General features: G+C 59.2%; 1 protein-coding gene and 1 long non-coding RNA gene across 9 annotated transcripts in view; one reads left to right on the top strand and one right to left on the bottom strand.

The window, feature by feature from the left end:
* The window catches only part of TBC1D16 (TBC1 domain family member 16), a 77,895-nt gene that overhangs the window by 18,062 nt on the left and 32,293 nt on the right, over positions 1–27,540 (top strand). The window lies entirely within an intron of this gene.
* Positions 315–27,540, bottom strand: LOC123604095. Its single transcript, XR_006715219.1, has 3 exons — positions 27,370–27,540; positions 17,589–17,591; positions 315–418 (listed from the first exon to the last, which is right to left on the bottom strand). It is a non-coding gene; the product is annotated as an uncharacterized LOC123604095 (long non-coding RNA).

Raw genomic sequence — 27,540 nt, 5'->3', positions numbered from 1 at the left:
ATCCGGCTGGGTCGGCACCAGACCCGGAGCACATAAGGTCACGCGGGACGGACGAAAGCCGGGGCGCGGAGGAGAAGGAATTTGAGGGAAGGGATTCGAGACGGAATCTTTCCTGATGTTGTCCCCTCCATAAGGTGTGTTCCGTTAGAGCCCGGGGGGACCGATAACCTTTGTCTCAAGTGCTGCAGAGCAGAGAGCGTTTCAGGCGGAGCAGTCGGCTGGACCCGGTGAGGTTCACTGAGCTGTGTGTATTTCCCCCCAGGGAACCAGGCTGGGAATGAAACTCAAGCCTGGCTTCCCACCGCGGGGCTTGGTCAGAGCCCCCCCTGGTGGTGCCATCTGCCGGTGCAGCGATACCTGTGGGTGCCCAGCACCCCCAGGGCCAAGGAGGAGGGACAGGTGCCCAGCACCTCCAGGGCTGAGGCGGAGGGAAAGCAGGGACAGGTGTCCGGAAACCCCTAAATCTCAGTGGAGAGAAAGGAGGGACAGCCGTCCAGCAGCTCCAGGGTCCAGGCGGGGGGGACAGGTTTGGAGCTCCCACCTTTACTCTGAGCCAGGGGTGCCGGGCCTGGCCTGTGGCCTCATGGCTGAGGTCTTAGTGGCAGAACCCAAATCAGGGCCTGGAGTCCCGATCAGGCCTTGTAGGGCCCCTGATCATGTAAGGAGCTTGGATCTGGGAATTTGGGAAACCTGGTTGGCTTGAGCCTGGGAAACCTCCGTGTCTCCTTGGAGCTTCTGTCTCCTTGTTCCTAACGTGGGGGTAGTAACATCCATTCTGTGGTTACCCGGTGGTTTTCTCTTTCCCCTCCCTCCGCCTTGCTGCTTCCCACCCTGGCTGCCCGTGAGAATCCCTCAGGGGACCTTTTATATGCTCCTGATGCCCGGGGAAGTTCCAGATGATTCCGGAGCAGTGATTCTCTCCTGGGGCCGGTTCTGCTGTAGGAGACATGTGGCAACATCGGGACACATTGTGGTCACAACTGAGGGTGGGCGTGTTTTTGGCATCTGGTGGGTGGAGGCCTGGAATGCTGTTCACTAAGTGCCCCAAAATACTGGGGACACAGCCGCCCACGACACAGCGATCCTGCCCGAATGTCTCAGTGCCCAGGCTGAGCACCCTTCCCGGCGGCTCTGACCGCCCCAGACGGCCAGGGCGGCCCCGAGGGGGGAAACTGTCTTGTTTTTCTAATTGTGGTAAAATAGACCTAACATCAACTTTGCCACTGTGGCCATTTAAAATCATGCAGCTCCGTGGCATTTAGCGCATTCACGGTGTCGTCCCCCGAAGACCGCTGTCTGGCCCCAAAATGTTTTCCTCGCCCCGGAAAGAAACTCCACACCCACTAAGCGGTCACTGGCCATTGCCCCTCCCCCAGCCACCACCCGTCTACCTTCTGTCTCTGTGGGTTTGTCCGTCCCGGACGTTTCGTATCCGTGGAACCATACGGTCTGTGGCCTTTTGTGTCCGAGCATCGTGTCCGTGTCATTGCAGGTGTCAGGACCTCGTTCCTGTTCGTGGCTGACTAATATTCCAGGCGATTCTGACGGTAGTCGGATAGGAGAGCCCCACCCTCAAGGGAAAGCAGGGGGAGCGGGTGTGGGGTGCAGGGGGTTGGCCACCGTGTGAGGAGGTCTTCTTGTAATAATGCTTTGGGGGCCGTATTTTTGCTTTCCGGCCCCCAGCCCCACCCAGGTCAGCTTAGGGTCTTCTGTGCTTAGGGCTGCTTCAGAGACGGCGGGCCGATCTCTGGGTGTGTGCAGGGGCCGTGGTGTGGTCAGGGGGTGCCTCCTCCACCAGGGAGCCCTGGAAATCCGTAACATTTGCTCCTCTGGCCCGAATCAGTCCGGTTAGGCTGAGGCTTTGTGCTGCGACAGGACCCACACGGACAGCATCCCTCCCTGCCTCCTGGCCTGGAGCGTGTGCGTCTCCCGGGGCTGACGGGGAAACAACCTGTGTCCCAGGCGGGACCTGATAGGTGTTCTCGACCCAGCCATGCGTGACAGGTCGTCGGGAGCTTAAAAAAGCGGATGTGCATTGTGGAAGACGCTGGGGGCAGGCCCTGGAATCTGCATTTTTCATAGGCGGACGGGAGCCAGATTTGGGCACTGGGCCGGTCCCTGCAGTACACGTTTGCTTCTTTACTCTCTGAGCCACGTGTGCGATCCTCCTCTCCCCCACCACATGGGGGACCCCTGGAAACAAAGATGGTGTTCCTCGGCTCCCTCCCCCTCCCCCGCCCCGAAGTCCTGGATGGGGCTGGAAATCCTGGACTAAACGGTCGGCTCTATTGGACGTTGTAGAACCCACCCGGCCGCAAGGGAGGGCAGCGTTGGGCTGCCTTGAAAAGGCCTGATGCCCAGGGGCTGCCCGGACCAACTAAGCCAGCACTGCTGGGGGTGGGGCCCAGGCGTGGGCGGTGTTTGAATCCCCCAGGGAGCTCCAGTGTGCAGCCTGGTTGAGAACCACAGCTCTGAAGGGGACGGCGGGAACGGGGCGTGGTCCTTGTGCCTTGGACAGGGGGGCGTCTGAGCTGAGGTCGGGAGTGCCCGCACTGGTTGGAGCAGACACCCCGCAGCGGGGCTTGGCTTCGAGGACTGCAGTGCGCCCATAGCCCCTCCTGGAACCAAGGCTGCTAACTTAATTGGGAACTGGGTCCCCAGGAGGGGTGCAGGCAGGCTGGCTCGCGGGGTCCCTCTAGTGGCAGAACCGGAGAACTACATGCGGAGGCTGTGCCTCTGGCTGGGGGAGAACCAGGAGAGTAGCTCCTGTCTCTTAAATCAAATGTCTTCTAGGACGCCTTCTTTTTTTTTTTTTTTTTTTTTTTTTTTTTTTTTTTTTTGATGTTTTTATTTATTTTTGAGACAGAGAGAAAAGCACGAGCTGGGGAGGGGGCGGAGAGAGAGGGAGACAGGAACCACAGCGGGCTCCGCGCTGACAGCAGAGCGCCCCACGCGGGGCTCGAACTCACAAGCTGTGAAATCACGACCTGAGCCGAAGTCAGATGCTTAGCGGACTGAGCCACCCCGGCGCCCCTTCTGGGGCGCGTTCTAAGAAATGATCTGAATTACAGAAATAAAACACATTTGCACGGAGATGTTCATCACAGTACTTTTTATAATAGAGAAAAGGGGGAAAGAATTTAAACCTCCAACAGCCGAGAAAGATAAGTCAAGTCTGGTTCACCCTACTAGACAAAGGAGGTTTATCTGGGGTCAGGGAGCGCCCTGAAATCTTAGGCCACTTTTTGTACGTGTGCTCACGGGTGTACATTTTTCTGAGGAGGGGGCTCCGCCCGGCTTCTGGAAGTGTCTGTGGCTCCCAAATGTTTAGAACCTCGGTGCCACCAGATGGGAGAATATGTGTGTAGAAAGGCTGGGCCACAGCGTGTAGATTCACAGTGTATCAAAACCCAGGCAGGTGCCACATTTCGTGCACGTTTTGACTAAAGACTACAGAAAGGCCCTGATGCGTGGGGGAGGCCATCCGGAGCAGGGACGCCCCCTAGAACTTCCTGCCACGCCAGACGTCGTCCAGACCGGTGCCGTCCGATATAGTAGCCGCTGGCTTCACGCGGCTGAGGAGCTCTTGCGGTGTGGCTGGCGCGGGGCGCCTGGGCGGCTCGGAGGGTTAAGCGTCTGACTTCGGCTCAAATCATGATCTCGCGGTTTGTGGGCTCAAGCCCCGCGTCAGGCTCTGTGCCGACGGCTTGGAGCCTGGAGTCTGCTTCCGACTCTGTGTCTCCCTCTCTCTCTGCCCCTCCCCTGCTCACTCTCTGTCCCTCTCTCCCCAAAATAAATAAACAATAGAAAGTTAAAAAAAAAAAAAGAAAGAAATATGGCTGGTATGACTTGAGGTACTGTGTTTTTTCAATTTTATGTGATATTGACTGATACAAATTTAAACAGCGTGCGTGGCCACCGGGTTGAGAGGAGGATGTGCCAATGTGTTAAGATCCTGGTGATCGTGAGTAATGTTTTACTTTTCTCAGTTTTCAAAAATGTTGTTCTGTGACTCTGTTCATTTTGTGATCAAAACAAAACAAAGCAAAACAGGTTTTAGACACAGAGAGCCAGTTAAACTCCTGCCCGGCTCAGACTGGCTCACCCTGGCCTGGCCTGTAGGCTTGTTAACCAAAAGGCCCTCTAGGGTTCTCAGTAACTGTGGTCCTGCCAGCAAGACTGATGCTAATGACCTGCCACCCGGTCCCCAGAGCTGTGCCCCCGTCCCCGGGGAACCGCTGCCGCATCCGCTCTCGGTGGATTCGCTTGTCGTTCTTGGTGCGTGTTCCTCGCGTGGCCGTCCCAAGTGAAGGGTGGTGTGCGGGGTTACAGAGACCCTCACCACGCGGGGACTCTCATGGAGGCTTCCTTGGTGCAGTGGTCCAGCCAGCTCAGACAGGGGTCTAGGTGAGCCGGGCACAGGCCCCGGGGGAGCATGGGCTGGTGAGAGCTGGGCCCGCCTACACTCATGGTCGGGTACTTGGATGCCCACGTACCTCCAGCCTTTCCTCTTCCTCCTCCCCATGCACAGCACCAGCGGCCCGGAGCAGGCCCGCCGGAGCTGGAATGTTCTCTCCTTTGCGCCGAAACCCCAGCCAGCCTGCGGGCAGGGAAGATCTTCTTCCCTGAGGCCCTGCCGCTGCCTGTGCGCCTTGTTCAAGCTGCACCTGAAATCCGCTGCCTCGCGCGTTTGCTTTCTCTCGAGTCCCACCGGTCTGTCTTACCAGCGCCGTCCATCAGAACGTTCTGCAGCGGCGGATGCCGTCCAGGCGGCGGTTATTGGCCACGTGTGGCTATCGAGCCCTGGAAATGTGCCTCTTGGGACTGAGCCCAAGAGATTTTTAATTGTTTGTCCTCGACGGATTTGAATTTTGATAGCCCCATGCGGCAAGCAGCTTCCATGCCAGGCCGTGCGCGTCCACAGGAGACCGTCCTCTTGGGGAGAATGAGGGCAGCACGGAGGGTTCTCCAGGTTCTCCGTTGAAAAGAAAAAAGGGGTAAAAGCCCACGTGGCCAGGTGCCCCCTCCCTCGTGGCTGATTTCCAGGGGGTGGCCAGAGAGTTCGGGTGACCCTGAAGCCACAGGCAGAAGCCGCAAGGAGGGATGTCACCGGCTCCAGCCAGCCGTCCCCGCAGGGCATGAGGCGGAAATAAATGGTATCTTAAGTGCTTTTTGCCTTTAGGAGGAAAAGGCTGCATGACACCAGGGTATCAGCCGTAAAGGCTGAATTATTTATCGCTATCGTCGTCGTCGGTGTAACTGGCCCCGCGCTCAGGGGACAGAAATGAGGCGAGAACCCCAGTCTCTGAGATGGATGCAGAACTGGGGGGCTCAGGGGCCCAGGAATGAGCACCTGGGGGTGTCACTGCCAGGGTGCTGCCATGGGGGCCCTGGGGGTGCCGTCCAGGGTCACCCTAAGCCAGCCAAGGGCGGCAGGTGGTGTGAGACCTCAGTTCTCTCGCTTCTGGCGGGTTTCACACATAGCCTCTCCTGTTCTGCAGGGCCCGTGCAGGGGAGGGGGCTGGAAGGACGTGACCCTGAGCGGACCGGGGGGGGGGGGGGGTGGTCAGGGGGACTGAGGAGCCTCCAGGCGAGGGGACAGCGTGGCTCTGTTGCCGAGGGACGTCGCGGGAGGCCGCTCCAGCCCCATCAGGACGAGGTGGGGGTGGGGAGGGCCTGGGGGGCCGCCACCACCCGGGAGAGGGGGTGCCGACCGCGGGCCAGCTGTGGGGTGCCAGGCGGAGCGGCCGGGAGTTGGCGGGAGGTGCGCTGGCCGGGAGCTCGAAGGGGTGCGTCCCCTCCCTCGACATTTCCAGAAGCCACCTCCCAGCCGAGTCGTGGGCCTGCCCGGTGCCCCGTGCCCCCCGGGACGCTCCGGAACAGCACCCCCCGCCCCTCCTGGGCCCTCAGCAGCAGCCTGGCAGCCGGGAAAGCTGGCAGCTTCCAAAGATCTGTTGTTTGGGTTTGTTTGTGCTTCTGTAACTGGGAGCTGAGATTTATTTCTTTAAAACATCCCATCTCCCGACACCCTGCAATCTGTTCTGTGCTTCGTTAGGACTAATCTCGTCTTCTGTTTCTGTAGCGCTCGGCGGGCTCCGTGCCCGCGTCTCTGCCTCCCGTCCACGTGTCCCCCCTCCCCCGTCAAGGTGCCAGCACCCCCCTCCCCCCGTGCCTGGGGGGGGGGGGCGACACCCAGGTCTGAAGGAAGCTGCTTCGGGAAGGGCAGCGGCAGGGCCGGGCTCTGTGTCCAAGGCCAAGGATGTGCCCTTCGCCGTCTGGCCCTCAGCCTGGGGGGCCCACTGCTCCAGCAGCTCGGAGAGGCTGCCCGAGAATCCACACTGGGCCCCCACAGTGCCCGGTCCTTTGATGTCCAACTCTGGGCGGCTGTCTGGGGAGGGGAGGGGCCCCGTGGGTCTCGTAGGGCTCGGAGTCTGGCGAGCCCCGTGGTCAGACCCAGATGTGAACCTGAGCCCCACCCCGATCGCGGGGGCGTGGTCGGCAAGGCGTTTAAGCTCCCTGTGCCTTGGTTTCCTCATCCGTGAAATGGGGCCATGACTCCGTCCAGAGCGTGTGGCCGGTGGTAACGTCGTGACCGCTGCCCGCCCAACTGGGAGCGCTTTGTGTTGGGGGCTTGGGTCTGCTGCAAGGAAGGAACCCGAACCCGGCCGCCTAGAACAACGGAATTGGAGTCTCCCTCCCCAGACAGCCTGGGGGCCGGATGTCTGAGATCAAGGTGCCTGCAGGCCACGTCCCCTCTTGAGGTTTTTGCAACATCTAAAAACGCTCAAAACCATCCTTCACATAAAAACCTGCGCACGGATGCTGATGGCAGCCTGTGTCGTCACTGCCGACAGTTGGGAGCAAACGAGGGGTCCTTCTGTGGGTGAATGCAGAAATAAACCATTTGGTCCATCCAGACGAGGGGACTTTGTTCGGCGCTAAAAAGAAACGAGCTCTCAAGTCACGAAAAGACGTGACGGAACCTTGAATGCCTATCACCGAGTGAAAGACGCCGGTCAGAAAAGGCTACGTGCTGTGCGGCCCCAACCGTGTGGCCTTCTGGGAAAGGCAGAGCTTTGCAGACAGCAAGAGGGCCAGGGGAGGGGTGGACAGGGCCCAGAGGATGTTCCGGGCAGGGAGACCACTCCATGTGATTCTGTAATGGCAGATATGTGTCATCGTCCCTTTGCCAAACCCACAGAGAGGACGAGACCGAGATGGGCCCATGCAAACTGTGGACGGCGATTATTATGGTAACGGGTTGGTCCGGGTTCATCAATCATAACAAGTGGACCACGCAATGCCAGATGCTAATATAAGGAAATCGTGCGTGTGGGTGTTAGGGGGGGATATCTAGGACCCTGCTACTCAGTTTTTCTGTAAAGCTAAAACTGCCCTAAGAAATTAAATCTGTTCGTTGTTTTTTTTTTTTTCTTAAGTTCTCAGCCGTTGGGCTGTACAAAGACAGCGGGCCATAATGTGCTGATTCTGGTCCAAACCAGCCCTGTCCGGTAGAAATGTCATACGAACCACATACACGATTTAAAATTTTCTAATAGTCTCATTTTTTTTGAGACTCTAATAGCCTCAAAAGGTTTTTAAAACTTTTATTTATTTTTCTTTAGTTTGTATTATTTTTTAAATGTTCATTTATTTTTTTGAGAGACAGAGAACAAACGGGGGAGGGTCAGAGAGGGAGACACAGAATCCAAAGCAGGCTCCGGGTTCCTAGCAGGTGTTCAGCACAGAGCCCAACACGGGGCTCGAACCCACGAGCCATGAGATCGTGACCCGAGCCGAAGTCGAACGCTTAACCGACGGAGCCTCTCAGGCCCCTCAAAAACTTTATTTTAAAAGTAGGGGCCACTGGGTGGCTCAGTCGGTTAAGCGTCCGACTCTTGATCTTGGCTCAGGTCATGATCTCACCGTTCGTGGGATCGAACCCAGGGTTGGGGTCCGGCGGGGAGGCCCCACGTACCCTCCACCCAGCGGCACGTCCCGCATAAGACCACGGCACGCCTTCCAAGCCAGGAAACCGAGGTGGGTGCAACCCGAGGTCTCGCAGCTTTTACCGGCACCCTCTGTGTGCACCTGCCTGCAGAGCTCTGTGAGCCGTGTCCCCTGAGTAGCTTTGCGCCCCCACCACGGCCCCCGTATATTACGTCAGCACCCCCGAGAAGACCGTCCCGCCGTGGGGTTGCTTTTGAATCTTTGCCAACAGTCAGCGGGGCATGTTTTGAGTGGGTCTCACAGCCACCCTTTAAAAAGTGAAAAAGAGACGTGTCAAATTCATTTCAACAATCCCCAAATGTTGCCGTTTCAGCTTGTGATCGGTAGCAAGTTTTTGGCGAGAAATGTTGACGTCCTGTCTCCGTACCAAGTCTTGGGAATCCCGTGTGTCCGCTACACGGAGAACGCGTCTCAGGGGTAACCCACTGCGTCGCATGCGCTTGATGACGCGTGTGGCTTGGGACCGCCACGTTGGCCAGCTCTGGTTGGTGTTCCGCGTTTTTCTTGGTTGGGGCTTCTCTGGCCAGCCCTCTCCCCGGAGCCTCCCTCTCCCAGAGGAGAACGGTCTGCGGGCCTGCCCCCTCCCTGGCTCTGAGCAGGATTCCAGAGGTCCCCGGCCACCAAAAGTGTCACCCAAGGGAGCCACTGCACTTGCTGGGTCGCCTTGAAGTCATACTGCTGCTGGCTGCCCGCCCAAGGACCCTCGGCTCGTCAGCAAGCTGACCTCTTTCTATGAGAGCTGTGGGCACAGGGAGGAGAGAAAAGCACCAATCCCTCCAGAACCGAAAAGAAGGAAGTCCAGCCTCCAGGAGAGGCAGGACTCCCTGGGGACGCCGTGCTCCCGCTGCAGGAGGCTCTTCAAAGGACGGGGAAATGAAATGGTCGTCCTCTCCCGCTCAGCTCACACACCGCGACAGCCCCTCTGGGGGTCCTTGACGCAGCCCTGGATGATGTGTTGCACGGGGGCCGCGGGCTGCTCCCCGGGGAGCTGGGCTGCTCCAAAGGCTTGGAGCCGCCTTCGGGAGCGGGAAGCCAGAGTCCCCGGGGCCCCTGCTGTTGCATCAGCAGCCCCAGCAGGAGCTCGGCAGGGCCCGAGGCCCCCCGCGTGAGCCTCCGGGAGATGTGAGCGTGAGGTCACAGAGGCAGGGTGAGGCGGGGAGTTGGCGCTCTGTCTGGGGGGACCCACGCCTGGCTGTTTCGCTGCAACCCGATACCTGATGCGATCCTCCCCAAAAGGGAGAGGCGGTGGCGAATGACCTTTGTCTCTTGATTGAAATGTTCTTGTGTCCGCTGTTTGACTTAGCGCTCATTCCCAGCAGAGCAAACAGAGAGGACGTTTTTACTCGGGCCTGGTGTTCCATTCAACCAATGTTTCTCAGACACCTGTGATCGGCGGGGGACAAAGGGCTCCCAGTAGCCCCTCTGCGATCTCCAGAACATGCTGCTTTGCTTCGAGGACCCTGAGATGATCCAGGGAAGCCGGAGCCCCCGGCCACACTGGTCCAAACCCCCTGCCCTCTGAAAGCTGAGGCTTGGACCTCGGTGCCAGCAGGTGGCCCTTGAGCGAGTCCCGGGCCTTCCTCAGCTGCAGGCAGTGACACAGACGGTCCCTAAGCGTGGCAATGCTGGAACCCTCCCCCAGGTCACATCCCAGCTGTGCCCGGCCACGCGCCCTGGCAAGCCCCCACCTTCTCCTCCACGCGACAGGCACCACGACTGATGTGTCCACGAGGCCGTCGTGAGGGGTGGCCCCAAGGGGCACGCGAGGTCCCGAAAACCACGGCCAGGAGCCACCCCACCCCGTGTCATCCCTGGTCCCCGGAGAAGGGAGCGTGGAGACCGCCCCAGGGTCGGATGGGCACACCCCTTCTCTTACACTTTGACGGTCTTCGAGGTGGGGTGCAAACCCTTTCGAGAAGGGGGCCCTGTCCTGAGGGGCTTTGGAGCCAGAAAGGGCTATAGGAAAGAGGTGCCTGGGACACATGGGAGTAAGAAGCTGGACGTGGGAATGTTCTGGAAGCGGGGTGGGGAGAGTAGCTGTCTTGTGGGCACTGGAAGGAGACCCGTACGTGTCACAGGCGTGTGGGGGGAGAGTAGGAGACGCTGGACCCAGCAGAGGGGGCCGGTAGGCAACGTGGCCTCTCCCAGGGGCCCCAGGGCTGGCGGTCAGGGCCGGTCCCTAGATAGTAAAGGCATCAAGGTCTGTCTCACTTCTCTAAATATTTAAACACTGGAAGGATTATTTTTGGTAGCTACGGTCTCTCTCCGAGCCTGGCGGGCTGCCGGGAAGGGTGTCGAGTGACAGCAGGCTCCCTGCACGCTCCCCGTGCTCCCCGATCTCGAGATCCGGTCGCCGCCGTTTAATTGGGGTCACGCCCCGCCTCTTGGGAGCGTGCGGACAGACAGAGGCTCCTAGACTTTCCCCTGTGGGTGAGAGTGCAAACACGCGTGTCGGGTCTGCGAAGTCTCCCTGACGGCAGCTCCTAGGGCTTCTGAACCGCGAGCGGCGGAGCGCAGGGCCGGGAGCCAGCCGGGCACCCCAGGGAGTCGCCACGCTCCGCCAGAGCCACCTGGGGTGAAAGGGCGCATTGTGCGCCCCGCAGCGCGAGGGGAACCTGCAGAGAGGCGTCTTTGTTGGGCACCCGGCAGACGTGCACAGCGCACGCTTCCCGCGCAGGGGACAGGCGCGGGCCATCGGGTCCCGGCTCTCTGCAGAGCGCCCGCCCGCTCTCTCCGGCCCCGGGATCGGGTCTGTCCAGGCGGCAGGGCCCCTCCGCTTCCCCCCCACCGCCGCCCCCGGGAAGGACGAGGCTGGCAAACACCGCCCCCAAAACTCCATTTTCCAGGAGGTGGCATTTCAGCCGCGGGAGGGATCTCCGCGTGCCCAGCAGATGGCAGGCTTCCTCCAGATCAGCCAGGGGTGTCCACTGCCCGCAGCGACCGCCAGGCTTCCCGGGCCCCTCCCCGGCGCCCGCACCCGGTCTGCTCGGGGCTGGGGGACCTCCCCTTGGTTGTCGCCAACCCTGGCCACCTCCTCCTTGTTGGGGGGCGGGGGTTGTCAAGCACTCAGCGTGGACGTGAGCCGGGCAGTCCTGAAATCTCAGCCTGCTGTCGGGGCCCGGCTGGCTGCGTGCTGCTGGGGAGGGGGACACAAGCTCAGACCTGGGCCAGGCTCCCTCAGCTGTGGGACCCGCGGATACTCCTTCCCGGTGGCCCCTCTCCGTTTCCAGCCGGCTCCCGTCTCCTCACCGAAGTCTGGGTGTTGTGGGTAGACAGTTGCCAGCATGGCCTCCCCTGACCCCACATCGTGCCAACCACGGCCTCCCCAGAGACCACGCAGGCCCTAGGCAGGCTTGGCGCCCCCCCCGCCCCGGAGCACAGGCTGCTGGTGGAGCCGGGGTGTCGGGCAGCGGTCAGCTGGATGCAGCCAGACACGGGGATGCGGTCTGTCCTTCCCGGTGCCCCCGGAACACGCTGGACGCCGTGCATGCGCTGACCCCAGGGCGCGAACGAAGAGTAGAGAACAGAGGGGGGGAACCCCAAAGAACTGAAAGCGGGGACTCGGCTATGTGCACACCCGCATCCAGAGCAGCATTAACTCACGAAGGCCAAAAGGCGGGAACGGCCCAAGTGTCGGTCGACGGATGGAAAACGCAACGCAGCCCGTCCACACGGGGGAGTATTATTCAGCCTTAAAAAGGAAGCAAGTCCCGACACCCGCTACCCCATGGACGGACCTCGTGGACGCTCAGTGAGGGCAAATCCTGCAGGATTCCACTTACGTGAGGTTTCCAGGGTCCTCGTTGGCAGAGAGACAGAGACTTGAACAGAAAGCACCGGGGGCCGGGGGAGGGGAAGGGGAAGCTAGCGCGCAATGGGGACAGTTTCAGTTTGGGACGATGACAATGTTCTGGAGGCGGACGGTGGTCGTGGTCGCACAACGATGTGACTGTGCACTTAAAAGGGGCTAGAACGGTAAATTCGATGTTGTCTTTTGCCACGATAGGAGAAGAGAGAGGGGCGGAAGGAGCTGAGGTCGGCAGGGTCACCGGAACGCGAGAAGCGGCCTGAGTGCTCGTCTTTCCAGTGTTTTGAGAACCAGTGTTTTGGACGAGGTCCAGAAGTTTGCGTGGATTTTCCACCATCCTGGCAAGCGGTCTCGGACCTCAGGCCGGGTGCTGCTCAGCCTGGACGGACAGTCTGGCTCAGCCACTGTGGCGCCCCGGCCAGAGGGCTGGCGGTGGCCTGGGCTCCCCATCCAGGGTCTCTTCTCGCTGGCGGGGGCCACTCTATGACACGGACACCGGCTCTAGACACAGCTTGTCTGGTCCGAATCGAAAGCAGCTTGGAGTAAAGTCTGGAGCCTTCCGGAGCCTCTGCAGGGCAGGGAAACCTGGAGGGAGCTCTTCCAAGAGCCTTGTCAGGATCTGATCATCAGATAGATACCACCTTCCCGTTTTCCAGAACTTAGGAAACTAGGTTCTCCCCCGGGCTCCTGGAGCAGGCCCTTCTGGGTGTGGGCGCTGGGCCCGAGGTGCAACGAGGTGTCCACGGGCCTGGGGCCAGCTCCCTGACGGGACCCCTGAATCAAGCTCCCCGCGAGGGTGCGTCTCGACCCACTAGGCCGCCTCTGGGAATCCAGAAGGGGAGAGTCAGGGAGGGGCTGGCTGGGCCTGCGGGCCTGGAGGGCACCCCCTCTTAGAGCATAAGCACTGGTTTTCTTCTTATTTACTTTTGAGAGAGAGAGAGAGAGAGAGAGAGAGCATGAGCAGGGGAGAGGGGCAGAGGGAGAGAGAGAGAATCTTAAGCAGACTCCACACTCAGCGCAGAGCTCAACATGGGGCTCGATCTCATGAACCGTGAGATCACAACCTGATCCACAGGAGCAGGATCTTCAACCGGCTGAGCCTCCTGGGCGCCTCTGGTTTTTCTATTTTAATGAAGGCTCTAGAGTCCTCTCAGCCTGTGGCAAAGCAGGCAAAGGGGAGCTCGGGGTCGTGGGCAAAATGAGTGAGGGACGCCGAGGAGGCCTCCGGGGAGGCGGCAGGAACGAGGCTAGCCAAGGCGGCCCTCCGTTATTGCCGGGCCTTGCCGTGGCCGCCGTCAGGGGCCCACGCCGCACTCCCTCTTGCTTTGGTTCAGGGGGGCAGGGAGTCGGGTACAGATCGGGGCGGAGATCCCCGGGCCGACGCCCCACCTCCCTGCAGGGCACGCCTGCCTTCTTTCTCGTCACCCATGGTGGGTGTTTCCGAAGTCTGGGTCCAGAAATAGTTGCTACATGGTGGGCCCTACGGGTTTGGCAGGTGTCCAAGTTCGACCACAACCTGCGCTGAAAGGCCAGCGCCCTTGACCACGAAGGGTCCCCGGCGAGGACCTCAGGCCATCCCAGGGCCCACGCCTGGGGCCATTGCTCGTGGAGTGGTGACTCAGCACCCATCGCCTCTGCCGTGCGGGACCGTCCTATCGACCGTGCGGGTTCAGACTTGCCCACGTGGGGAGAAGCCTTTAAAACAGTTCTGAACTCAGCCAAGGCCCTGAGCCCTGGAGGCTCTGGGGAGGGCAAAGACGAGGGACACTTATTAGGGCTTCCACTGTGGCAGACGAAACAAAACAGAACAAAACACCAGCATATCTTTTCCTCCTTGAGATAATCTAGCACTGTGCTTGTTTCGGGGGCCTCTCTGTCACTCGGGCTCGGCGCAGAAAGCTCACGCTGTCAGAGGTGACAGGGCCCCACCCTGTCTGCTCCCTAGACCCGTAGGTAACCAGTTAAGGAGGCTTTGGGTGGCTTAACCCGCCTGCCGGGGGAGAGCCCGTGAACAGGCAGGGAGGGACTCAGCTTGGATGACCCCGCTCTAGTTATCTATCGGGCGAAATTCGCTCCTGGCTCTCGGCGCTTGTCCATCAGGGAAACACAGTGCTGCTTGGGAGGGTCTTACGTGCCCTCCCTCCCACTCGGGGTGCCATCGGGACCACTGGAACCCCGTCTGTGAGTTCCCTGGCCTTTCACGTAGACGGTAGAAAAACGTCCCTGCCAGCCCCTCTGCGTTTTGTGTGTGTGTGTGTGTGTGTGTGTGTTTTCCAGTCTAAGAAACGTCCTTTGGGGAAATCGTTTCCTTCTTTACTGACTGAAAGGCTTTTCCTCGACAGAACTGAGGGTTCTGGGTCCCCAGGAAGGGCCTGCCATGAGAAGGCAGGTGTGGGCCGTGCTGTGGTGTCACCATCTAGGCTGGCGGGAACCCAGGACGCACAACCAAGCCCAGGGCTTTGGGCAGGTCTGGCCGGGACAGGCTTCACCGTACTGGGCGGAATTAGGCTTCGGTTTTTCTTTTTTTTTTTTTTTTTTTCTTTTTTTTTTCCAACGTTTTATTTATTTTTGGGACAGAGAGAGACAGAGCACGAACGGGGGAGGGGCAGAGAGAGAGGGAGACACAGAATCGGAAGCAGGCTCCAGGCTCCGAGGCATCAGCCCAGAGCCCGACGCGGGGCTCGAACTCACGGACCGCGAGATCGTGACCTGGCTGAAGTCGGACGCTTAACCGACTGCGCCACCCAGGCGCCCCAGGCTTCGGTTTTTCAAGATTGTGGCCAACAAAACAAGCCGGGGGCCACTGAGTGTCGCTTTGTGGCTGGTTACCACTTAAAGGACCAACATCCCAGGCACAGAACCTTCCAGAAAAATGCCCTCCACCCCCGAAGCTAATGATTTGGGCTTTGTTCCCCTTGTTTTGGAATTGGTCTGCTGAGTGGCTGGTGCGTGCCAGTAGGATTCTTCGGTACAGAACATAGAATTCAGATTCACCAGGAGGAGCCCCGGCTGGCCGAGCAGGGTACAGCCATCTGGGCCGTGTCTGACTTTCCCCCGCCGTTCTACGATTGGGCAGACCCATGGCCAGGAGCCCCATCCCGGCCGTGCCCGCCACGCCCCTTGGCGGCATGCCTGATGGAGCCGACTGTGGGTCTGGACTTAACGCATCGCTCTCTCCAGCTGACAAAGGGAGACTATGTCCAGTTTGGGCGAATTGGCCACAACCGTTCCTGGAGCCGGGAGAGAGGCCCATCAGCTGGTGTGACTTCTTTGGGTAGAATTGCTTTGTTTCGTGACTCTGGAAAGAGCACACAAGACCGGACAGATGCCCACTTGCCAAGGAGGCCAGGGCTGGTGGCCAGGCCAGCGCGTCCCGGTAAATGTCAGGGAAAATGTTGAAAGTAAATACCTGTGACGATTTCTGGGTGGGCGTAACACCTTCTCCTCTTTCCTAATCCCAGCGCCTAGGGCCCGATCCCCGGGGGCAAGCTCTTGTCCTTTCGTTACTGCAGATCGGCCGGGGCCTGGGCAGGAACAGGAAATCCTGGCTTAAGTCACACACCTGCTCGGTCGGTTCAGCGTCTGACTTCGGCTCAGGTCGTGATCTCGCGGTTTGTGGGTTCGAGCCCCGCGTCGGGCTCTGTGCGGACAGCTTGGAGCCTGGGGCTGCTTCGGATTCTGTGTCTCCCTCTCTCTCTGTCCCTCCCCCACACGCGCTCTGTCTCTCTCTGCCTCTCAAAAATCAATAAATGTTAAAACACACGCACACACACACATATACATGCACATGGGCAAACATACCTGTACACATCTGTGCACACACAGTCACATGCGTGTACTCGCCCGCCCGCACACATGTACTTCACATGCAGGCACATAAAGGCACACGCGGGCACGCATACATGTACGTGTGCCCACATGCACACACGAGCATTCACGTGTGCACACAGGCACACACGTACGTGCACACACACACACATACAAACACAAAGTTTCGAGGAGAAAAACTTGAAAATTGTTTGAGTCAGAAGAAAATACTCACTATCCTCCTTTCTTTGTTTTTGTTTTTGTTTTTTTCACCACTTTCAGAATTGCTGGGATGGTTTTTGCAAATTTAAGATCTTCTCCTTCAGAGGCACCTGGGTGGCTGAGTAGGTTAAGCATCTGACTCTTGGTTTTGGCTCAGGTCATGATCCCAGGGTCGTGGGATCCACCAGCCCTGCGTCGGGCTCCACGCTGAGCATGAAGCCTGCTTGGGGTTCTCTCTCTCTCTCTGCCCCTCCCCAGTGCACACACGTGTGCCTTCTCTTCCTCTCTCTTCCTCTCAAATAAAATAAAATAATAACAATAATAATAAAATAACCCCCTTAGAGAAATGCTTGTTCCTTGCCGGCACCCAGATATTCTGGAACAATTCCCATGTTGGTTTGGGTTGGGGTCCTGGGTGAGGACACTGGCCACACTCCCATGACGGATCCTGGTCCTGACCATCTGTTGCCTGCAGTGGAGATGCCTGGGCCCCACCTCACGTCTGGAACCCTCTATGGAAACACAGTGTATCCCAGGGGGCCTTGTTCCAAGGCTGCCGAGGGATGGGAGCTGGGGAATCGCAGTGGGAGAGACCACAGGGCAAGAGGGCACAGCTGACCGAAAATGCAGACCCTCCCAGAGGTCATGACAAATGCAGCCAGTGGTGGGGGTGGGGGGCGGGGTGGGATTCAGCAGCCCCCCCACCCCCCACCAAGGCACCCCCGGCCTCCACCCCCTGCCCGGCCTGCCCAGGGGTGGGCCTCACTCACCGGTCTGGCTGCAGGCTTCTCACTCAACCAAACCTTCCCATTGACCTAACAGGGGTGACGTGTCCCACCGAAGACGGGGGACTCAGGGTTCAAGCACACACCCCCTGCAGGGTCAGGTTTGCGGAAACTGCGAGTGAATGGTACACCCAGCTGGGATTGTGGTTTCCAAGTTGAAACCCGCTCACAGGGGTGGCTCTGCCCTTCGATCACAAGAGGCGATCAGAGAGGCACCCTGGGCGGACACACCCTGGCCGTTCATCCTTCCAAACTGGGTGTTACGCTCAGCGCCTCTGCTTTCCAAGATGGAAACCACCTTTGGCGGGGGCGCCCGGGTGGCTCAGTCCATTGAGTGTCCAGCTTCGGCTCACGGCATGATCTCACGGTCCGTGAGTTCGAGCCCCACACTGGGCTCTCCGCTCCCAGCACAGAACCCGCTTTGGATCCTCTGTCTCCCTCTCTCTCTCTGCCCCTCCCCAGCTCTCCTGGTCTCTCTCTCTCTCTCTCTGTGTCAAAAATAAACAAAAAGAAACCACCTTTGGCCGAGGAAAGGTCTCTCCCCTTCTGTTCTGTCTTCTCCAGCGGGGGTCTTGGGGTGGGGGGACTTCACAAGGGTGCTCTGCAGGGAGGGGCTGGTCTCCAGAGCTGTCCTGGGGGCCATATAACCGACCGCCAGGGGTGATGGGAAGGATGCGGGACTGAGGCGTCTGCTCTCAAGCTCTCAAGCTCTGGCCCAACGTGGGTAGATGTGGACCAAACGCACACCTCTGCCCCCTCCCGCCTCCCGCCTACCGCGCGCTGGGACCGTGCAGTCATCGGCACTCTGCAGTGATTTATTCACGCGCTAATCAAACGCTTTTATTTTCTGATTATCTCTCCGGGTGATGGATGGCGGACACCAGGGCAGTCAACATATAAACAGACTCCGGCCGGAACATCTCAGGGAAGAAACCCGCCGCTCCGGAGGACGGCACCCCCTTCCGCCGCCCGGCAAAGAGTTTCATTGGGAAAAATTATTTTCCATAACCTTTTTGCTTTCCATTTAAATTAAGCTTCGCCAAGCAAGTTTGGCAGTAACAGAGGGCTCCTAATTTGGTCCCCCTTGACCTCTGCTGCCTTGATTGGCAGCCCGCTGCCGGGCTGGAGGTTGTGCCGGGGAGGTGAGAGTGAGCAGAAAAAATGCCCTAGGACAGCTCTGTGTCCCCCGAGGACCCGGGCGGAGGGGGGAGTGTGCAATTAGGTCTTCACACAGAAAGTTAATTAGCTACTAAATAGCATTTAGCACAGTTTACGATGGGAAATGCATGTCCGCGAAGCAAATGGAGGGGATCAATGGAGAGGGGCTTCCAGGGGCCGAGGGCAGCCCTAGCCTGCTGGCGCGCCCCCTCTCTGGTCCTACTTGGTGCCAGGACCTCGGGGCAGGCCGGGGGTGGGGGACGGAGCCAGCACGGCCCAAGAGAAGGACCGGCCGTGTCCCCAGGATCGGGCGCCTCTGCGAGGGAGGGCCGGACGCTCCGGGACGGGGCGGGGACCGTCCCCCCAGCAGCCCGCCTGGCCTCCGAGTGGCTCCCCTGCCTGACGCATACCACCCGGCCTCCCCGTCCCACACGTGGCTTAAATACGCCTTTGGTTCCTGGGAACCTCGTCCCTAGCGGGTTGAGTCGTGTGCCCGCCAAAATTCACCTGTACCCGAAACCTCGGATGTGACCTTCCTCGGAGGGCCTTCACGGATGTAATTGAGGATTTCGTCCACACGGTTTCAGGGTGGGTCCCGGGGTGGGTGTCCTCGGAAGAGACAGCAAAGGAGAGACGGACACAGGGGGAAGGCCGTGTGAGGACAGAGGCAGGGGTCGCAGGGGTGCATCACAAGCCAAGGACACCAGGGATGCCGGAGGCCGCCAGGTGCTGGAGAGGCAAGGCAGGATTCTCCCCTCGAGCTTCCGGAGGGAGCGCGGCCCTACGGACGCCTTGATTTCAGACTGCTGCCCTCTAGGGCCGCAGGACCATGCGTTTCTACTGTTCTTAGGCACCCGGTTGGGGTGATTTGCTAGGGCAGCCCCAGGAAACTGACAGGAAACTGTCAGGAAACTGACAGGGCCACAGTAGGCCCTGACTACAGTCTACGGGTGCTGCTGCCTGAAGCCAGAGGACGGCCTGGTGGGGGGGAGGGGTCCCCCCAAAGGCGAGGAGGGTCAGGACCACCTTTGTTTGCTGTAAGACCTGAGTCCCGACTTAGGTGTCGGTCATTTGACCTTCTAGTTTTCTTTCCCTGTTGAAACTGCGAGTTGATTGCATGGGGTCGATTGTTTTTTGTCTGTAGAGGAGAGGTTTTTGCTTTGTTTGTTGTTGTTGTTTATTTGCTTGGGCTTCTTTGCCTTTGATGTTTTTCCTGAGTTGGAGGGATTTTGTTTCTCTTTCTTTTTTTTTAATTTTTCGTAATGTTTATTTATTTTTGAGAGAGAGAGAGAGAGAGAGAGAAACAGAACATGAGCAGGGGAGGGGCAGAGAGAGAGGGAGACACAGAATCCGAAGCAGGCTCCGGACTCCGAGCCGTCAGCACGGAGCCCGACGCAGGGCTCGAACCCACGAACCGCGAGATCATGACCTGAGCCGAAGTCGGACGCTCAACTGACTGAGCCACCCAGACGCCCCTGTTTTTCTTTTTTAACTATAAAAGCCACGCGTGCTTACCCAAGTACTTTCTGGAGGGGGGCGTCTTGCCGAGGACCCGCTACCCCACACAGCCCTTGGTGACATTTTCTTGTGTTTCCTCCCCGCTTACCTTTATTTCTTGTTTGCTTGTTTATTTCTGGTGCCTGAGTTATTTTATAGAGATGTAGGCATGCTATTTGTAAAATCTGGTTTCTTGGCTTTAAAAAAAAAAGAATCTGAAATTTCATTATATGGGATGCATGCAAAAAATCTTTGTAGCACGTGTGGCCCACGCGGCATCGTGATAGCACGAGCCCCTCTCGGCCCTCACAGCTGCGTGGACGGGAACCCCCGTGTCATCCCGGACGGAGTCACCTGCTGGGATGCCGAGTGCACGGTCTCCTCGCCCGCGCGCAGCGGGCTGTCTGTGTGGGTGCGCCTTTACCAAACGATGCCGCGTGTTGTCTGCCTGATTTGGGGCGTTCTAAAAACGTCACCGCCCTTTGCAGTCCTCTGTGACCAGCTCCGTGCCTCAGGTCGTGCCTGCCTTCACCTCTCTGGACGGCTGTGCCCGTGTCCACGCTTTGCCTGTTTCTGCTCGTCCGTGTACCTGCCAGGCCTCATCTTGTTGTCTTCGGGGGTTTTCTCTGGGAACAACACCGCGGTGACAATTCCTGCTCCCGTCCTTGGTGTGGGGAGCCGATCCCTGTGGAGGGCACACCTGGGCCCCAGGATGTGCGGTGTTCACGCTGCATTTCACGAGATGCGCGTTGCTTTCCCCGGGGAGTGGGCCGGCCTCGCTCCCGCCCCCAGGACCGCGGGAGCTCAGTCCTGTCGTAAATTCCTCCCTGCTCCACGTCTCCTTAATGGCCGTCATTTTTAACGCCTGCAGAATATCCTTCTGGGTAAATGCATGACGTTTCACTTGACCACACGCCTCTCACGGACGTTTACTCCGCTCTCGGTGAGAAACGTGTCTGTGCTCGGTACTCGCGCGCCGGCAGGATTGTTCCCCCAGCGGCTCCCAGAATCAGAACCAAAGAGGAGAGCGGTTGCAGAGGCATGTTGCCATGGCCGCTTTAAAGGTTTGAGCCGTGGTTGTGGACAAGTGGACAGACGTGCGCAGAGGCACACGTATGTGCGTCCGCACACGTACACGCAGAGGCTCAGTGTGTACGTATGTGCACACGAAGTTCCGTGAATCATGTTGTGTGTGTGCGGAGGTTTAATGCATACACACGCATGCACACGGGCACGCCCGCTGAAGTTCAACGTGGTGTTATTTATCCGGCCAAAAAAAAAAAAAAAAAAAAAGGAACACATCTCAAGTTTTGTCGCTAAAGAATGTTTAAATAAATACACGGAGACTGAAGCGGTCCTTAAGCGGCGGCGCGACTGACCCCACGTCCTGACGTGGACAAAGGCCACGGCTACGATCCCTTATCTGCTCTGGCACGTCTGTTGCGGGGGCGCGTACTTGTGTGGAGCACGCATCCCAGAGTCTACCGTTGGGGAGCAGGCCCTGAATCCGGGCTGGGGCTGGTGAAGGCACGAGAGCCTCTACGGTTTTGCTTTACCCGCATCTGAGTGTCTGAATCTATAATGAGCACACTCCTTTTCCTGTTGCAGAATTGGCGGGGAGGGGTGGGGGGTTGCCGGGCTCACTGTGCCCCGGGCAGGAGGTTGCCCCGCTTGATCGCACGCCTCCTGACGCCGGTCGCCACCCCGTTTGGAAGTAACTCGCTCCTGGTACAGGTGTGCGAAACCATGTCCATTTGCGTTCTTCATGGCCGACACCTTGGCGTGTTTTTCTGCGCTGTTCTCCACACTGTTTCTTCTTCTGTAAGGAAAACCAGAGGCCCGCTTATCTCTCGGGGTCCTTCTGGTGTTTACGGAAGGGCACATCAAAGCGAGAAAGCTACCAGCCCTCATCGGAAGGTGCCCCAAACCTCCGGGAGGACCACCCTCTTGGAATTTCTTTCTTGGAGACCCGGAGGCAGGGGGAGGCTCTCCGGACCTGCCCCCCGTCACATTCCGGCCTCTTTATCCCTTCTACCCTGGGAACCGCCTTTGCCATCTGGGCCCTGCAGTGAGCTTCAGCGTGGGGCAGGCAGGCGGATGGAGGGTGCCCCGCCGCCCCCGGCAGCAGCCTTTCCGAGCTCCCCAGGTTGGTGAATAGACATCTCGCTCTCGGAACGCTCTGTCGGCCGGTGTCCCAATCCTGGCTCGCCTGAAATACCCCGAGCCAAGCCCCGCAACGGCTCGGTGCCAGAGAATGCTGTTGGTCAGCCCGGAAGCAGGTCCGGGGGGACGAAGAAACAACAGACGGGTGGGGGGCATCGTAGGCAGGGAGGAATCAGAGACGGGTTTGGTTCCGACGTCACTCACGGGAGAGGGGGGGTATGTGAACCTCAGGTCTGTGGTGCCAACCGTGTGGATAGAATGTAAGTGAGCATAACTGAGTAGCCGCATCAAAGAAGGCAGGTACCTTTAATTGTTTGCTGTCGTTATAGCAAATGGTTTGCGTCGGGCGTGGTAGAGGGCTCGCAACAGTGTGCCCCCAGAGCCCCCAGCACCCAGGCCTCAGGTGCCAGTGCTCACTCTCAGCTCTGGGTGTGGGGTTCCCGGGTCACGCCAGGGGTTCCTGGGGAGGCCCCTGGGGCGTCGCCCTGAGCGTCCTGGACGGCGTGTTTGGGAGAGCCAGCCAGGAGCGTCTGTGCACGAAGCCGGAAGTGGAAAGGAGCCGCACGGAGCGGCACCAAGCCCAGAGCTCGAGATCCAGAATGTTCTGGCCCCCAGCTCCACGCTTCCTCCCCTGGCTGCGTTTCTCGGCTAGTGCCTTCGCTCCCCGTGCCTCGGTGTCCCCTGTAGGAAAATGGGCTGATTGGCCTCGACATCTTTAAGGTGCTTCTGTGACCATGTGCTTCTTCTCTGGGTAATCGCCGGTGGTCGCCCGGACCCACGACGCCCCGCTCCAGACCCCCACCGCCCTTCCCCCTAAACCTCTTCGGATGCTGTTGTCGCTCTGGGAAGGCGCGGCCAGCCCGCCCGATCCTCGTGATGGCCAAGAAGTCCTTGCGGTGAGGCCCAGAGAGAAGGCGAATGCGGGCCGAACGCCTGAGAAGGAGTTCATGAAATTTAATCAGATGCCTAAGGGGAGCACCTAAATTTAGTCAAATTATTATTAGTATTCATTCCATTTTTAAACTGCCTGAGGGAACGTCACTGAAAAAGTCGGGGAAGCCACCAGCCTGGGTGGCGATGATTCTGTTTCTGCTGAGCAGTGGGACACACGGGGGCACCACGGGGGGCCCTGTAAACTACACACCTGCTGCCAGCTGCATCCGGGCAGCGGGCCAGAGGGTCCGGGGTGGGGAGAGCAGGTGCCCACAGGGCCCAGGCGAATCTGAAGCTTCCCCGTACTTGGTGTGATGGACCCACAGCGAGTCACTTGTTGACCTGGGCAGGGTCAGCGCCAGGCTCTGGGTCCCAGGGCCCACCACCCACGGCAAGGCCCCCGGTCGAGGACGACCCGCCCCTCGCCTCCTTGGGACTTAGTTACGCGCTTAGCCTGCTGCTGAGTCCGGTCTCCATCTCTTGGTTCTACGGTTTGGGCGTGCTTTCTGGAACAGGGGTGCAGAGGACAGCAGGGCCCCCTCCTGCCCCTGGCAAGACATAAGACCTGTGTGATTGGGGGCCCGACATATTGGAGGGGGACTTTCCAGGGCTGATGAGCCGTTCCAGGCAATTTTGCAGAAAAACCACGCAAGGCCAACGTGGTACCTTTTAATTGCACTAAATAACCTGATGCGTGAGGAGCCCTAGCGTCCCCGCATCCCCAGACAGGTCGGGGTGCCCCGGGCCCCCCTCCCCCCCTCCCCGTTCTCCTCCAGCATCACGTTGTTGGTTTCTGCTTGGTGTCCCAGCTTTGTCTTGAGGGGGTCATGCGGCTGGCAGGCCTGGGACCGCGGACGCCCGTCCTCTGCGCGGATGCTGGGTGCTGGGACCCGCCGTGGGTGTGCGTCCTCTGCCTTTCTCTGCCGGCTCAGGGGTCTTGCCAGCGTGGCCCCCGGGCCCTCGCCTCCGTCAGGATCTGGCTCTTGGCAGACCTTGTGTCTCTCTCTCCTTGTCTCTCTCAAGCATACAGGACTCCCCAGGTGGGACCACAAAGGGGCTGAGCATGGACAGCTGATAGATAAATGCATTTAGGTTTAGAACTATCTTGTTTGCAGGGGCGCCTGGGGGGCTCGGTCGGTTAAGCGACTGACTTCGGCTCAGGTCTCAATCAGGCTTCGATCACCGTTCACGAGTTCAAGCCCCGCGTCGGGCTGTGTGCTGACAGCTGGGAGCCTGGAGCCTGCTTCGGATTCTGTGTCTCCCTCTCTCTCTGGCCCTCCCTCACTCACACTCTGTCTCTCTGTCTCTCTCAAAGAATAAACATTAAAAAAAAAAAAAAAAAAAAAACTGGTAGCCTGGATGGCTCAGTCGGTTGAGCGTCCGACTTCGGCTCAGGTCACGATCTCACGGTTCGTGGGTTCAAGCCCAGAGTCGGGCTCTGTGCTGACAGCTCTGAGCCTGGAGCCTGCTTGGGATTCTGTGTCTCCCCGTCTCTCTGCCCCTCCCTGCTCCCCCTCTGTGTCTCTGTGTCTCTCAATAATAAATAACGGTTAAAAAAATTATAAAAAAAAAAAAAGAACTATCTCATTTTCTCATCTACGCTAAGTTCCTGTAAAATCTGGGGTGGGGCGGGGAAGGTATAACTCTGCTGTTCATTCTTTTTAGAGTTCAGAGAGATCTCTGCTCTTCAGTCTATTTCCAGGATTAAGTCAGCGGGGAATGAAGCCGAACGGTTTGGTCCTCAGAAGCCGGGTTCGGGAGCAGCTAGGAATGGTCTCCAGACTGCGTGGGCTATTAATTATTTTGCTTTATTTATTAGATGTACCCAGCGTCCCTTAGCCTCCAAGCATATTTGCAAATGCCTTAAGGGAAAAAGAAAAACAAATGATTGCTGCCATCAGAGTCTCCAGCCCGTAATGAATAATGCCGCGTAACGACGTTAAGTGGAGAAAGCCTGGCACAACATCCCGCGTCCGTCCTGAGCGCACCTGGGTGACATTTGCAACGCAGCGAAAGCTCAGAAACTCGTGAAGGCAGTCGGGCTGTTTCCATGAAACGTTTCTTGGTTTTACTTAGACGTCTGATGGTGCCGTTCTGTTTGACTCGGGGGAAAAAAATGAAAATCCGAACAGCACCCGCCACAGCTCTGGTGCGCTCCCCCCTCCCCGCCGTGCGCCCTGGCTCCGCCCCCCTCCCCCCCCCCCCCCCCCCCCCCCCCCCCCCGGGTTGGTAAAGGAACCAAGGCCCGGCCTGGTTATCTTTTCCTAAATTGTGTTGGTAATAAACCTGAATAATGTGCCCCTTCCCTTCCTCCCCGTGATTTACACCTTTCATAATTAGCCCTGTGCGCCCACGTGACGTCAGGGACAGGGAGACGGCGGTAGTTGTGGGGCTGAGACACTGCCCTCCCGGCTCAGGGCTGTGATTTATGCCCTGCTCAGCCTGTCTTCCCTCGGCCCACGGCTCCCGGGTCCCTCCGGACGGAAGAGCCCGGTTGGCCTCGGCTGTGGGCCGATGACCCTGGAGCTGAGCCACAGAAGGTTCCAGGGGCTGAAACAGCAGAATCTGCTCGGCCTCTGCTCTTGAAAATTTCCCGTCCGAGCCCAGGAGGACGGGGTCCCTGCGGCGCTCTGCAGCACTGAGGTGCCCGGAAGGCTTGTGCAGCTCACACGGGCCGCACAAGGGGCCACGGCCACCCAGCGTCAGTGCCCCGGCCGGCCGGTCGGGATGCGACATTGCGCGTTCTCCCCCGTGCACGGGCTGGCTGCGCTCTGCCGGCAAATCCCAGACCGGGCCCAGCGCTGTGTGCGGACGTGCGCGCGCGTGTGTGTGTGCGCGCGCGTGGTGTCAGTTACGGCAGACGGCCTTCGGTTTTGCTCGGAACGGTCAGCTTCGTGTGCATTTTAGCAGCTGCCAGGACTTGAGAGCCTAATGGGGTCTCGGATCTCAGAGTCGTGGCTCTGTTTTACACGTAGCGAGGAAGGCGCACACGGTCAGGCTCTCACCCCTCTGTGTCCTCCTCCACGCCGGGCCCTGCAGAGTGAAGACACCATCCCTGCTGGGGGCATGACACGTCCCGGGGAGGCCCGCGTGCTGGGAAAGGGCTCGGGGCAGGGCTGAGGGGTCAGGGAGGGCGGGCCCCTGTCAGTGGACAGAGACTCAGAGGTGGAGGCCTCCCGCACGCCCGCCCCTCCTCCTGTCTGACACAGCCCCGGTGAGGACACAGAGGCCCCACAGAGGTGGGTGACTGGCTCGAGACCATGTGGGCTGATTAAGGGGCCAAGCCGGATCGGTCCCCGGTCCTCGGGCGCTACGCCGGGCAGCGGGAGGAATCCCCGCGAGCTTGGCTGGAGGAACAGAGGTACGTCCTGGACCCGCTCCCAGAACGTGGTCCCTGGGCCACCGGCGGCAGGGGTGGGGCCGGCTGGGAGCTTCCGTGGCCCGCAGAGCACCCGGCTGGCTGGGAGTCCCGAGCGGCCTCCGCAGGAACCCGAGGCCGGGGCTCCAGGCGCAGCTCGGGCCGCCAGCTGGCGCCCGGCGCGGGGCGGGGTTGGCCGTCGGGCGAGTTGCGGAACCTCAGACCCGGTTTGTTTTCTTCTCCCTCGAACCCCGAGGGCGGGCTTTCTTCACATCAGGAAGAAAAACCAAAACAAAACAAAGACTTGCTTTCCCCAAACCCAATGCCTGGACTTGGGGTGTGGGGGGGGGGTGGGGACACCGCGCAGACCTCGGGGGCCAGCCGCTTCTTTCTCCCGGTGCCACCGCCAGTGTGGGTGGGGGGGGGGCTGTCATGACGTGGGGGGACAGCCCGGCTTCTTCCCTGGGCTTCCCTGGGTGTGGAGGAGGGGCTCCACCCCCACCCTCGCTCACAGACGGGGCACCCGGGCCAAGGAAGGGATCGGACACGTTGGGGGGGGGGGGCGGCCACCAAGTCACTTGGCGCAGGCTGGCCAGCCTTCCCCCCGCTGTTTGAACGTTCCCGGACTCACCCTCGGGGTGAAGCCTTCACAGTCAGCGCCCCTGATCAGAGCTTCCTACAGCCCCACCGTCCGTCTGCGAGGGCTCCGCGCGGGTCCCCGGCTGCCCAGCCCCGCAGCTGATCCTCGAGGCCGTCGTGCCTGACTCGAGCCAGGGAAAGACAGGGAAGACCAGAAAATACGCTTTAGCGTGGGCGAAACGGAGAAATGCCAAAGCGTAACCTGTTTTCTCCTTCCTCTTCCCCTTCGCCCCCTCCTCCTCCTTCCTTTAAGATACACGTCATATAGGGGCGCCTGGGTGGCGCAGTCGGTTAAGCGTCCGACTTCAGCCAGGTCACGATCTCGCGGTCCGTGAGTTCGAGCCCCGCGTCGGGCTCTGGGCTGATGGCCCAGAGCCTGGAGCCTGCTTCCGATTCTGTGTCTCCCTCTCTCTCTGCCCCTCCCCCGTTCATGCTCTGTCTCTCTCTGTCTCAAAAATAAATAAAAACGTTAAAAAATAAAAATTAAAAAAAAAAAAAAGATACACGTCACATAAATGTAACCATCTTAACCATGTGCGAGCGGGCAGCTCAGGGGCGTCAGGCACATGCACACCGTCGTGCAGTCATCCACCATCCGCCTCCAGAACCTTCTTCCCAAACCAAAGCTCCGTCCCCGTTGAACACTGACTTCCGATCCGCCTCCCCCAGCGCCCGACACCCACCATTCTTTCCGTCTCTGTGAATATGACTCTCCTGGGGACCCCATCTGAATGGAATCCTACAGGCCTTGCCCTGTGGGGACTGGCTGACGTCACGCCATATCGTGTTCTCAAGGTCCATCCGTGTTCTAGCAGATGTCAGGGGGTCAGGATTCAGTCTTCCTTTTCAAGACTGAATAATATCCCACTGTGTGGATGGACCACATTTTTTTGTTAGCCATGCATCCAGTTGTCTGAGACCGTGCCTTCAAATCTTCGGGGTAACCTGTTGTTTTGTTTTGTGTTTTAATATTTATTTTTGAGAGAGACAGGGAGAGAGAGAGGGGGAGGGAGAGCGTGAGCAGGGAGGTGCGGAGATCTGAAGCGGGCTCCAGGCTCTGCGCTGACAGCAGGGAGCCCCGATGCCGGGCTCCGACTCATGAGCGAGAGATCACCACCTGAGCCAAAGTCAGACGCTTCACCCACTGAGCCGCCTCCAGG

This window comes from Leopardus geoffroyi, chromosome E1 (genome assembly GCF_018350155.1).
Source record: "Leopardus geoffroyi isolate Oge1 chromosome E1, O.geoffroyi_Oge1_pat1.0, whole genome shotgun sequence".
NCBI lineage: Eukaryota > Metazoa > Chordata > Mammalia > Carnivora > Felidae > Leopardus > Leopardus geoffroyi.
The sequence above is the reverse complement of the archived record's forward strand: the minus strand, read 5'-3'. Positions and strand labels throughout refer to the sequence as shown.